This window comes from Colobus angolensis, unplaced genomic scaffold (genome assembly GCF_000951035.1).
Source record: "Colobus angolensis palliatus isolate OR3802 unplaced genomic scaffold, Cang.pa_1.0 Scaffold12, whole genome shotgun sequence".
NCBI classification, from domain to species: domain Eukaryota; kingdom Metazoa; phylum Chordata; class Mammalia; order Primates; family Cercopithecidae; genus Colobus; species Colobus angolensis.
Genome location: NW_012113141.1, coordinates 17,432,084 through 17,445,057, shown reverse-complemented (window position 1 = coordinate 17,445,057; position 12,974 = coordinate 17,432,084). Strand labels below are relative to the sequence as shown.

The 12,974-nt window shown below is 44.3% G+C and overlaps 1 pseudogene; it reads right to left on the bottom strand.

Moving 5' to 3' along the window:
* LOC105503104 overlaps positions 1 to 11,020 on the bottom strand; it is a 118,954-nt pseudogene extending 107,934 nt beyond the window's left edge.
* Between the last annotated feature and the right edge of the window lie 1,954 nt (positions 11,021 to 12,974).

Sequence of the window (12,974 nt, the reverse complement as noted above, 5' to 3'; positions counted from 1 at the left end):
CCTGAGTATCAGGGATTACAGGTATGCGCCACCACTCCTGGCTAAATGTTTTCTATTTTTAGTACAGATGGAGTTTAGCCACATTGGCGAGGCTGGTCTCCAATTCTGGCCTCAAGTGCTGGTCCCACCTCAGCCTCTCAAAGTGCTGAGGTGAGCCAGCACAGGTGTGAGCCACCACATCTGGCTGGGTAGGTAGCATTTGAGCATGACTTTCAATACTAGAGAGGACACTGGCGCACAGTTACAGTAGTTTAAGTGCAGTTCTAGGTGGAGGAAGCACTTGCAGGAAGGCGTGGGCAGGCACTAGGAATTACCCAGTTTAACTGGTGTGTGTAAGGGAGAGAGGGAGAGAAAACAGTGTCTCCATCAGAAAATAAGACATTTCAGAGTTTACTGGCAAATCATATAAGAAAATGATTCAGACTTAGTAATAAATACTATACAGGGAAAAAGTCATTGTCACATAGGATGTTTCTATTTGGAATACCCTAGTAGAGATGTACATCTCGCTTAGCCTCAGTTTCACAGGGCAGGCAGCCTCAGCGGGCGTAAGCAGGTGCAGGCAGGTGTCCCTCCTGCCTGAGGAACCCCCTCAGGGCCAGTGCTCACAGGCTATCCCACACCCTTACCCTCATTTCTCTTGGTCTTACATACAGCCTTTTCCGGGCTATGACTCTCTGGCCTGCCTTTCATGGGTAGGAGGAGGGATTTTACCAGAACTGAGTCACAGTTCTTTGCAGTTGGATCTTGCTTGTGCTTTTGTGCTACAATCAGTGAAAGCAGGTCAAGAGCTCAGCAGGTGGACACATTTCCATGCCATGAGAGTGAGCAAGCTGGTATGGGAGGCAGGCTACCTGGGTTTACATATCACCTCCACTGCTGAGAATCCCTGTGATTTTAGGCAAGTTGCTTATTCTCTCTCTGTCTCAGTGTTTCTCCATCGTAAAATGGTGGTGACCATACTGTTTTCTCACAGGATTGTCCTATGTGTGAAGTTAGCCAATAGCTGTACAGTGCTTAGAATGGTACCTACTTAGCTTTAACTCTTACTGGTCCACCAGGGCCTGTGGAGGGGGCATGGGTGGGGATGGGGCACTAGAGCTGATTTGTGCATGGCCTTGAGTGCTGGGCCAGGAGTCTGAGACCAGAACCCTACTTGCTGGAATACCCCAGTTTGGCCTGGATGAGGGTCTTCATTTCTGAGCTCAAAATCATTTTGAAGAGAATAAGAGTGAAATTAGCCCCTTTCTAGTTGCTGCAGGGGAACTGGGTCCATCTTCTGGTTTTAAGGCAAGCCTGGAAGAGGTCTTTGGGGTAGATTAAATGTGCCTATGTGATATGGTTTGGCTGTGTCCCCACCCAAATCTCATCGTGAATTGTAACTCCCACAATTCCCATGTGTTGTGGGAGGAACCCAGTGGGAGGTGATTGAAATCATGGGGGTGGGTCTTTCCCATGCTATTCCTCATGATAGCAAATAAGTCTCACAAGAACTGATGGTTTTATAAAGAGGAGCTTCCCTGCACAAGCTCTCCTCTCTTGTCTGCCACCATGTAAGATGTGCCTTTCACCTTCCACCATAACTGTGAGGCCTCCTTAGCCATATGGAACTGTGACTCCATTAAACCTCTTTTCTTTTGTAAATTGCTCAGTCTCAGGTATGTCTTTTTTTTTTTTTTTTTCTTGAGATGGAGTTTTGCTCTTGTTGCCCAGGCTGGAGTGCGGTGGTGCAATCTCAGCTCACTGCAGCTTCCACCTCCCGAGTTGAAGTGATTCTTCTGCCTCAGCCTCCTGAGTAGCTGGGATTAGCCTGGCTAATTTTGTATTTGTAGTAGAGACAGGGTTTCACCTTGTTGGTCAGGCTGGTCTCAAACTCCTGACCTCAGGTGGTCCACCTGCCTCAGCCTCCCAAAGTGCTGGGATTACAGGCATGAGCCACCGTGCATGGCCAGTCTCGGGTATGTCTTTATCAGAACCATGAAAATGGACTAATACACTATGCCTGCATTAAGCCCGCTACACAACTAAATCATATGCAATTGAATTAGGTGTGTTCAGCCCCTACCAGAGGCATGGAGTTATCCCTGCACCCTGAAGCTACCTACCATTCTAAGGTAGGTCACACAAGAGCAACAAGGGATTATGGTACACAAACATGTGTAGAGGGAGATATGCTTGTCAAGATAAAAAAACCAAGGCCATGGTTATAGGAGTGAAAAGTGAAAATTCAGGTGACTATGAATCTTCAAGCAATGTTGTGCATCTTGAAAGCCTTGCCTCTGTCAATAGAAAGTCAAATGTTATTATTGGTTTTGAACATGTTTTGCAGAGCAGAAAATGCAAAAGTAAGATTACCTAAGAGAAAATCTGTGCCCTGGAACCTGATAGGCTTCCAATTGCACTGCAGCTCGTAGGCCAGACAGGCAGAGTCAGGATGATTTAACTCCTGCAGCGCCTCTGGGCTGGGCCTGAGTGCTTCCAGAGGAAGCCTACTCAGAGATTCAGCTGGAGGAAAAGGAAGGGAGAGGAGGTGTGGAAATGCATTTGAGGTGAAGCTTTAGTTTTCATATATTTAACCACGAATTTCCCCTCCACGGGCAGGAGGAAGAACCCCATCCGCCTCCATAGTGGATATATCAATACCAATCACTGCTCATTGGTGAGCGCCATGGTTACTTTAACTGCTCCCGGACCCCACCAATGTCTTTTTTTTTTGTTGGGTAGTAGGAGGAATAGGGTGTCACTTGGTCACTCATGCTGGAATACAATGGTGGGATCATGGTTCACTGCAGCCTCGACCTGGGTTTAAGCGATTCTCCCACTTCAGCTTCTCAAATAGCTGGGACTATAGGCATGTGCTACCATGCCTGGCTAATTTTTTTTTTCTTTGAAGAGATGGTGTTTTGTCATGTTGCCCAGGCTCATTTTGATCTCCTGGGCTCAAGCCATTCTCCTCCTTGGCCTCTCAAAGTGCTGAGATTATAGGAATGAGCCACTGTGCCTGGCCTGACCTCACCGCTTTCCCCAAAATTCCTCACTTGGATGACCCTATGAAACCTTGAATGGAATGTTGGCTTCTGAATATGCCTTAGAGACCACTTTATTCAGTGGTTGCATTTTTTTACAGGAGAGTAACAGAATTTAGAAAAATTGATTGCTACTGCATATTTATTTCCTGTTAGGGCACTAGTAGGTAATGATGCCTATCCAATAATGTTAGCTTAAGAATTGTTGATCTAATCCAACCCCCTCACCATAGAAGAAACAATCTGAGTTCCACTCGGAGGAAGAGGTTTACCTGAAGGTCTCCGGGATAGCTGATAAGAGGCAGAGGCAAGATGGGGATGGAGGGCCTCTTGTTCTTTGGTTTCAGCGTCGCTTCCACCACACTAAATGCAACAGCGTGCTGACTCTCTAAATTGTTTACATATTGTAATTGCTTTAATTGTTCTCTTCCCTTTATGTCTTTTGATAACACCAAAGATTGTGGGTCTTATTCCGTCCAAGCTGACCTCACTTGGGATGCTGTTATCCTAGAAGGGAAATGGAAGTAGCTAGCCGCTCCCTTTTTAGTTGTTGATACTTCCAGATGTTTTCAGTGATCAATGTTTTTTCAAGAGAAAGTCTTAAAACAGGGCATAGTATCTTCCTCTCCATCAGGAAAATGCCAACAGCTCACGGAATCTTTCTTAGCCTTTCTGACATTTACTAGAGAACACTGCTGATCATTCACATGGTTTGGATAGAGTGAGGGGCCTCACACACTATGTAGTACCATGTTTCCCAAAATGGGTGGCACTTATGAGTGGTATGTGAGATGATATTAAATAGTATAAAGATCATACCTTTTATTTTAACAGGTGTAAGTAGGTATTTATTTAAATGTAATAGAATGATAAAAGTATAATGAGCACAGCAAACCCATGATATTTTATTGCTTAGAATGGAGCTAAGTAAAAATGCAAGTTGAGGTAAAGAAAAATATTCAATAAATAATAGTATAAGTGGCACCGAGATTTGGAAAAAATTATAACAGTGATGCCTAATATCACACACAACTGTAGTTTGGGAAACACTTCTCAAAGGCCACATGTAACACGTGCAAATTGAGCAGTTGTAACACTCCACAACACTGGAGAGCACCATGGAACCCCCTGTTAGTTTCAAAGCGTAAATTAGTTTTTCATTCCCAGCCCTCATTTCTGTGAAGTCGGGGGAGACTTAACCTTGGCCCTTCACAAACAGTAAGCCTGAGCCAGCAGTTTCCCAGGTGGCTTCAAGATTCTCTTCTCAGTCTCCGTGCAGGACCGGCTGTGGCCTTCATGCTGCTGCCCTCCCCCTGCAGAGTCCCCTTCAGTGATGGGCTGCAGTTCAGAGGAGTGGGGAACGGGCTTCCTTGTGGCCTCTGGTGTTGCTCTGAGGGGGATATCTACACTCCCTTATTCAGTCCTGTCTGCTGCAGGTGTCACCACTCAGTCCTGCCTGCCTTGTGACTCAGGTGGTCCGTGCTGCCCAGTCTAATCTTCCAGAGCAGGTGATCGTGTACGGGTGCAGCTGCTTCCCCGCCTACCTCCAGTCAGTGTATACACATACACAATTACACCTCCAGTGAGTGTTCACACACATGGACACACACATGTGCACACCTCTGGTAGAAGTTTTTTGCTTTGGATCTTTTCCAGGATAATTCACTTTGCTGGACCATGCGTGGGTCTGGGCATGTCTTTGCCCTTCCTAGCCAGCTGCACCTGTTGACTGTCTTCCTCCTCTCTTCATGTCTTGTGGGTACCAGATGCACCTGTGGGGGCTTCTGCTCAGCACAAATCCCTCTAGTCACACAGTCTCCCCTAATGAGTGTGTGGGATGGAGGCAGCAGAGGCTTACTTTCACACTCCCCACAGATTTTCTGTCTCTCCATCCTCTTCCCTTCCTTCTACCCTGGCTCCTCATTCTTGGTGACCTCTCCAGTCTCATGGAGATCAATGACAAACACGACAGAAATGGTCTCTGCCTCATTGATTGAGCTTACATTTCAGTTGGGATTAGAAATATGAAAGGAGAATAGATACATAATAAATACAAATAGCTGGACATGGTGGCATGTACCTTCAGTCTCAGCTACTTAGGAAACTAGGGCAGGAGAATCACTTGAGCCTAGGAGTTCAAGTCCAGCCTGGGCAACATAGCAAGACCCCATCTCAAATAAATAAGCGAATGAAGAAAACAAAGGTTTTATGAAAGAAGGGTGAGAAGCTAAGATAAATAATTCTGTGATGAGCATCTCTTGCCCTAAGTATTGTTCAATCTCCAGATTATTTCAGATTATAGATTCTTAAAAGTAGAATTATCAGAAGAAAGATGTGATCATTTTCTGGCTTCTAGATACATATTTTCAGATTCTTAAAGTGAAGATAATCTACAGAAATTTGGGATGCTTGGGGGGTATGCCCCTAATACTTTGAGATTGGAATTAAAGAAGGAAATAATCACTTATATATAAGTACATATTAAAGACAACATTATATATCACAAACCAGTCAGGAGACGGAATCCAGAGAGTAATTTGAACAGGGAAAATTTAATATAAAGAATTATTAACTATATAAGTTGATTCACTGTATTTTCTTATTTTCTGTATTCTTGATGCTCCAGCACTTGTAGCCTTGATCCTGGAAAGACTGCCCCTCCCAGGGCTAGTTAATTCCTAGAGATGGCCAGTGACTCTTCTGTCAGGATACCATTGACATACAAACCACCAATCCAGAGCTGCATTGCCAGCCATCTCCTCAATCAATCAAGCCAATATTACCCATGGCCTAAACATCACCCTAGAGGCCAGGTGCAGTGGCTCACGCCTGTAATCCCAGCATTTTGGGAGGCCGGGGCGGGTGGACCACCTGAGGTCAGGAGTTTGAGGCCAGCCTGGCCAACATGGTGAAGCCCTGTCTCTAATAAAAATACAAAAAATTAGGCAGGCACGGTGGCAGGCGCTTGTAATCCCAACTACTGGGAGGCTGAGGCAGGAGAATCGCTTGAACCCGGAGGTGGAGGTTGCAGTGAGCCTAGATTGCACCATGGCACTCCAGCCTGGACAACAGGAACGAAAATCTGTGGCAAAAACCAAAAATCACCCTAGAGAGAGGTTTTGGACAACTAGGGACCACCCCTAAATCTCAAAGCACTTTGAAATTTTCAGACTACCCAATCCTAAGCTTAGTCAGCATATCTATTCTGCCTTACCCATTCCTTCCTGTGAAAACCCTAATAGAGGCCTCTCTTCTCTCCCCTCTGCCAATCCTGGTGCTTTCCTTGGTGTCATGCTGTGCCTCCTGTTTGTAGGGATATGTGAATATAAACTTTTTCCTTCATGACAATCATTTTCATGTCTGCATGTCTTATCATGCTTGACTAAAACAAATCCCAGATATCTTTTGACACATAAGGAAATTACCTAGAAGAGAGAAAACTATGAAGAATGCAGAAATAACAGATAAGGGAAACAGCTCAGCCATTGCCTCTAAGATGGTGGCAGAATATCAAAGAAGGAACAAATCATGAAGAGGTCCTTCTTTAGAGCAGAAATCCAGATCTAATTGAAGAGGGTCATGGGCCATGGCCCACTGGACCAAAGAGAAGCTTTTTAAGGTGTTGCTCCTGTGGGACTCACTAAGACTCCATCCCTCTAGGGTGCTGGGGCAAGATGTTCCCAGGATTGCATCTTGTGGCAGAATCTGCTGAGGAGCTACTGGTGAGATTGGTGCTACTGAAATTCACAGGTTGGGTGTGGCAGTGTGGGTGTCCCTGGTGCCCCTGCCCTGCTAGCTCCTGCCCCAGATAGGCAAGCAGAGAAGATGGGCTGGAACCAGGAGGAGATGCCTATTCCTCCTTAGGGGTTCTCAGTGCCCTCTACTGACAAAGTCTAACATTTTGCCAGCTGAGAAGGGGGAAATGTCCTTTTCCAGGAGGCCAATGAAGGTGGATTTGGAGGTGAGAGGCAAATATACCAAATTCTGTTCTTCCCTGACTGAGGGTCTCTTCTAGGGCATGAATTCCTTAGCACTCTGGCCCTGCTCTGCAATGGCCTGTTATACTCTCATGGCCAAGTTCCTGGACCAAACTAAGGGTTGGGCTGCTATTTCTCATGGCCCAGTAATGAGACGCAGATGAATTGGGGAGGAAGAGTTTTTATTTCTGCAACCAGTTACGGGGAGAAGGCCTGGAAATATTGCCAGACTAACTCAAAATTACAAAGTTTTTCAGAGCTTACATATCTTCTAAGCTGTATATCTACATGTAAGTGTGCGTTCGTCTAAAGACATTAGTGATTAACTTATCTGAATCTATAACTAAGGTCTGAGTCCTGAAGAGCTTCCTCTGGAGCTTCAGGAAATTTACTTAATCTAAATGGGTCCAGGTGCTGGGGTGATTACCCTTATCTTGTCTCCTGCTAAATCACGGAGGTTTGGGGAGTTCCTTCAGGTTTGGGGAGGCCTGGGGAGTTTATTCAGACCCACAATAAAACTTGTTTAATCCTAGAGGGGTCCTGTTAAGAATTCCTTTTTTATTTTGTCATGTGTTAAGTCCTAGGAAAGGCCTAGGCAAAACTCTTGGAGGACTTTTGTTATATCCCAGCCTTTGTATAAGGGCACTGGCTTTTAATATTTAACTTAACCACTCATTTAACTGAAACAGTTGTTATGGAGGACTGAGTTAGTGAGACCTGGCCTGCCACAGCCAGAGAAAGTCCTCAGTTTGTCCTGGATGGTGGATGCCCTAGGGATATGGTTGCAGCACCCACAGCATCTGCAGTAGGTACTTAACACACACAGTATATATTGGTCTATGTTCCTTATTGTCTGTATTCCTGACCTAGAATATAGGCTTTAGGAATGCAAGGGTTTGGCCTGGTTTATAGACTGCAGGTAGAACAGTGCCTGGCATATAGGGAAGGCTCAATTCATTTTTGGTGAATTAATGAATGGATTTCCCATAGGTCTCAAGGAAAGAATGTGAGCATTAATAGCTCTGGGTTACCCACAGTATTACTTTGTGGACTCTGCAGGTCGCTTTGATAATCTTGGGCTGGTAAACAGAGAGACATTCGGAGCAGCCCACACATTGTCTTTCAAAATGACTGTGAGAATGGCAGCTTTAAAAGAGTAAGGCAGAACACAGTTTTTAATACTTCTGGACAACCAACACAAGGCTCAAGATTGCTCATTTTTCAAGGGTAATTGCAAACCATTGCAGCTGCACTGGCCTTAGCTTGCTAGGCATATTTCACTGCAATGGAATACACCTGTGACTGCTGCTGACAAGGGAAGGCAAACCCAACCAACACAGAGCCTTCTCTAACACCGAGCCTTCCCCAAGGGAGTTCAGTTCTTCCACCAAAACGTTAACTCCTCAGCTGTGAGTGTTCAGGAATCTTGACCCATTAAGTACTTAAGGCACCATCAACATATTCAATCTGTACTCTGGTTTCAGTATAAGAGGTACACTCTCACCTGAGGTGTTTTATTTACTAGTACTGTTTTGAGAGAGGGTCTGTATTTCAGGATATTTTATTTTACTTTGGGATGAAAGTCTATATTTGTCAATTTTATCTGACATTAAATCATCTTAGACTGTAATGGAAAAGGCCAAATATTTATCTTATCTGATATTTTTATACATCAGAATTTTTTTATAGGATTCAAAGACTAGAATCTTAGTTGGGATTTGGACTTTCGGATTTGACTGAAGGTCCAGGTAACTCAAATGGAGACAAGTACAAATTCCAAATTAAGTTGGTGATAAATTTACAGAACAGCATGGAGTTTATCCCTGAGCCTGCAGTCAGGGTTTTAAAAAATGATCAAGGGTATGAATGCATGATTCAAACTAATCTCAGGAAGCAACACAAAGTTCAGAAGCTTTATCAATGCTAGATAGATTAATGGAGTTTGAAATGAAATATCATAAATCAAGTGTGAGCAGACGTTAATCCAAATCATGCCTCCAGCTTGGGAGATTATGTGTGAGATAGGAGATGGTTACTCATAAGAGACTACTAGAAAAAAAGACCTTGTTTTTAGTGAGAGCCTATTTTGTCTCAGGTTCAGAACCAGGGGCTCAGGAATCAGGGCTGCAAAAGGGCATGTCCCTGTTCACACAGCAGCACAAAGAAGTGGGGAGATTTTCCTGCATTGTCTTCAGACTTAGATACTAGAGAATTTGGGGAAATAGAGCAATGGTATTCTCAGGGCCTGGCTGTTGGCTGATTCCAGCAGTACCCTGTTTTGAGAAGGCAGTTGCTGAAGTGGCTAAGAGCCTTGGTTTTCCCATTCACAGTACAGAAATGACAAGAATAGTAAGTCACAAGTTTGTTGGAATGATTAAATGAGATAACTCCATGCATTCAGCACATAGTAAACATTAAAACATGTCAGTATTTTCACTATTAATGAACATAATGTGGTTTGATGTGGCAAGTTTCTCAAAGCTGTATCTTTAACTTTTCAGTCCAGAAGCCACTGGGCTCCCTGGAGTGTTTTTGGAGCAGTGAGTACCACAGACTTTAGCAAGCACACTGGATGAGAATTCAACAGTGACCTTGCTTGAGAAAGACAAACAACACTTCAGGCAGCATGTCAAATAGATTCAAGTTTCAAGAAATCAGGAAGAAACCATCTTGGAAAACAAATATTATGAGCAAATTTACCACAAAGCTTGTTAACTTCCAGTACTGGTAACGGTTAAGTTCAGTTGCGGGTAACAGAAAAACTTGAGATAATTGTGGTTTAAAAATATTTTTTAAAAAAGTTTGTTTCTCTTTTACTAAAGGAACCAAGAGGTTTGGCCCCTCTGCAAGCATCAGGAACTGAGGCTGCTCCTATCGTGTTGCTCTGCCATCCTGTGGATGCTGCCCTTGGCTCAAGATGGCTGCTTAGGCTCCAGCCTTCACATCCACATTCCAACCAGAATAAAACAGGAAAAGACTAACAAGGTCAGGCCTTCTCCTTTTTTTTTTTTTGAGACAGAGTCTTGCTCTGTCACCCAAGCTGGAGTGCAGTGGCCGGATCTCAGCTCACTGCAAGTTCCCGGGTTTACGCCATTCTCCTGCCTCAGCCTCCCAAGTAGCTGGGACTACAGGCGCCCGCCACCTCGCCCGGCTAGTTTTTTGTATTTTTTAGTAGAGACGGGGTTTCACCAGGTTAGCCAGGATGGTCTTGATCTCCTGACCTTGTGATCCGCCGGTCTTGGCCACCCAAAGTGCTGGGATTACAGGCTTGAGCTACCGTGCCCGGCCTAGGCCTTCTCCTTTTAAAAATCTTTCAAGCCAGGTGCGGTGGCTCATGCCTGTAATCCCAGCTCTCAGGGAGGCAGAGGCGGGAGGGTAGCTTGAGCCCAGGAGCTGGAGACCTGCCTGGGTAATGTAGCGAGATCCTGTTCTCCACAAAAAGGAAAAAAAAAAGACAAAAAAAAATATTTCAAAAGATTGCACATGATACACTTACATCTCATTGTCCAGAACTTTGTTATGTGACAGCAGCAATGGTGGCTAGAAAATTTAGTCTTTATTTTAGATGACTATGGGCTCATCAAAAAGTTGGGGCCTTTTTAAAATTTGTTATACTAGGAAGACAGAGAAATGAAATAGATACTGGTCTCTGTCACACGTCCCTTCCCTTTGTTCTGTAGTGGATACAGTCAGCCACAGTGGACCCACTAAGGTGTGTGTTTCTGCCTGTTTTTGATAGGGGAGACAATGACAAAGAATTGGGCTCCTCTCTTTTACAGTCAAAATTAAAGGGTGTGGTTGTTTTTATTTTACAGATTAGAAACTTAGAGATGCTAAGCATCTTCCCCAAGATTACACAGTAAGTGGTAGACACAGGATTCCAGCCGAGGTTGGTCTGACTGACAGCAAAGCCCCTGCCCTTCTCTTCCCCTCTCCACCAGCAAGCTGCTGGTAGAAGGTTTGGTATGGAAGCCCCTTACCAGTCACACAGCTGAGAGGCCATCCAAACATCCACATGTGTACACCAGGCAAACTGCTCTGGAAAGAAAGAGTAAAAGCTCATTGCCCTAGAACATTTGCTAATCCCGTGCTGGTCAGGTGCACATCTAGTCAAAGGTTCCAGGCTCAAGGCCTGGGGCTTTTGCCATGAGAAGCTTCCCCTAGGATTCTGAAGGTCAAAATAAGGAGAGTTTTTCATCCAAGTGTTTATTGAAGGAGCATTTTGTTTTCATCTCGAATAAAGCAAAGTGGTTCATCTTCTATGATTTAATTCTCATTCCCACTCTTATTCTACTTATTTTTTTCCTGGAAAAATTTGGTGCAAGACTGCTGTCTTTTATTTTCACTGAGAAATGATGGGGGAAAGACGTAATCAGTTTTGGTGAACTTCATTCAACTTAAAACCCAGGGTGTCCTCCACTAAAATGAAACAAACCAGAAAAACCCAAACACACAATCTAATCACTGATAAAACATCAGGTTTACAGATGTTCTTGATGGAAGCAGTATCAGGGCACTACTCTAGCTCTGTAGCAACAAAACTGGAGGACACAAAGAAGGTTCCTAGCGATTGTGTGAAACATGATTTTTACTTGACAATTTCTTTTGTCCAGTATGACCCACTTAATGCATGCATTGGAAATGTATAAGGTTATTAGGTGGCAGAGTCCCAAGAGAATCATAATTAAGGACAGTAGGATGCACCAGAAGGAACTATAAGCTGTGGAATTGCATAGACCTGGGTTGTTCAGTAGCGGAGTCTATTTTCTAGACTGTGGCTTTAGGCTGGTTTTTAACCATCAGTTTCTTCACTTGTAAAATAGAAATAATTACATCTGGTTTGTAGGGAGATTTTTAGGATATATATTTAGATACATTCCCATTTATAAGTGGCTTAAGATATAAGGTATCAAAGTAATGTATATCATAGAACAGAGGCCAGTGTGCACATTGATCTTCAGCTGGAGTCCCTCGTTAGTTCCAGTAGGCATTTTATATCAGTTATCTATTGATGTGTAACAAACCACTCCAAAACTTAGAGCCTTAATGCATGGGATTCTACAACCTGGCAAGGTTCTGTAGGGACAGCCCAGTGCTGCTCCACGTGGTGTGGACTGGGGTCACTCTGGTGGCAGCACAAACCAGGAGCTTGGCTGGGGCAGGAGCAAAATGGCTGTACTTACCTACCTGGCACCTCTTTTGTAATGACAGGAACACTCGGCATCTGGCCAGCTGTCTCTTCCTCTCTGCGTGCTCTCTCCAGCAGAGTGGCCCATCTTACATGGGCACAGAGCTCCAAGGGCACAAAAGAAGAACCTGCCAGGCTCTAGGCCTGGGACTGACACCAGAGCCACTTCTGGTGCTTTCTGCAGGTCGAGAAATTCTCTGTCCAGCCCTAGTCATGAAAAAGGGACATACATTTCACCTCTTGATGGGAGGAGAAGCAAGATATACACACTTGTGGTCATCATTTATCCAGGAAAATAATGATATAAAATTAATTACTCTTCCTGGCTCTGCCTTGACAACCAGCACCGGATTTTGGCAAATCCTAAGTCAGAAAGATAGAGTTGCTGCCACCTGCCCAAACAGGAACAGGTGCTATTAACAGGCCCAGCGGCATGTCTGGGGTGCTGGAAAGGGGGCGAGGGAACAGACTGTCTCTCCTAAGTGCTTTCCAGAAGTGATACCTTTACAAAAAATTTTAATGTAATATGTTAACATAATGCTTGTTAGAGTTGTGATTAAAAAGTCAGAAGAAGCAGTTTAAAAGCAGTACCTTGAGATGTGTAGACAATATGATCAAAGGCAGATCATTTATGCATTTTCCTACCTTAAGAACAACAGCACAGACTTCTCTCCCCACCCCTAGTGCCCAGAGAGACACAAGGACTTCCTTGGTGTTAGAACCTACTATGCCCCTCACAGGAGCACAGCATCCTAGAAGCAGCTTTCTCTATATACCTTCTGC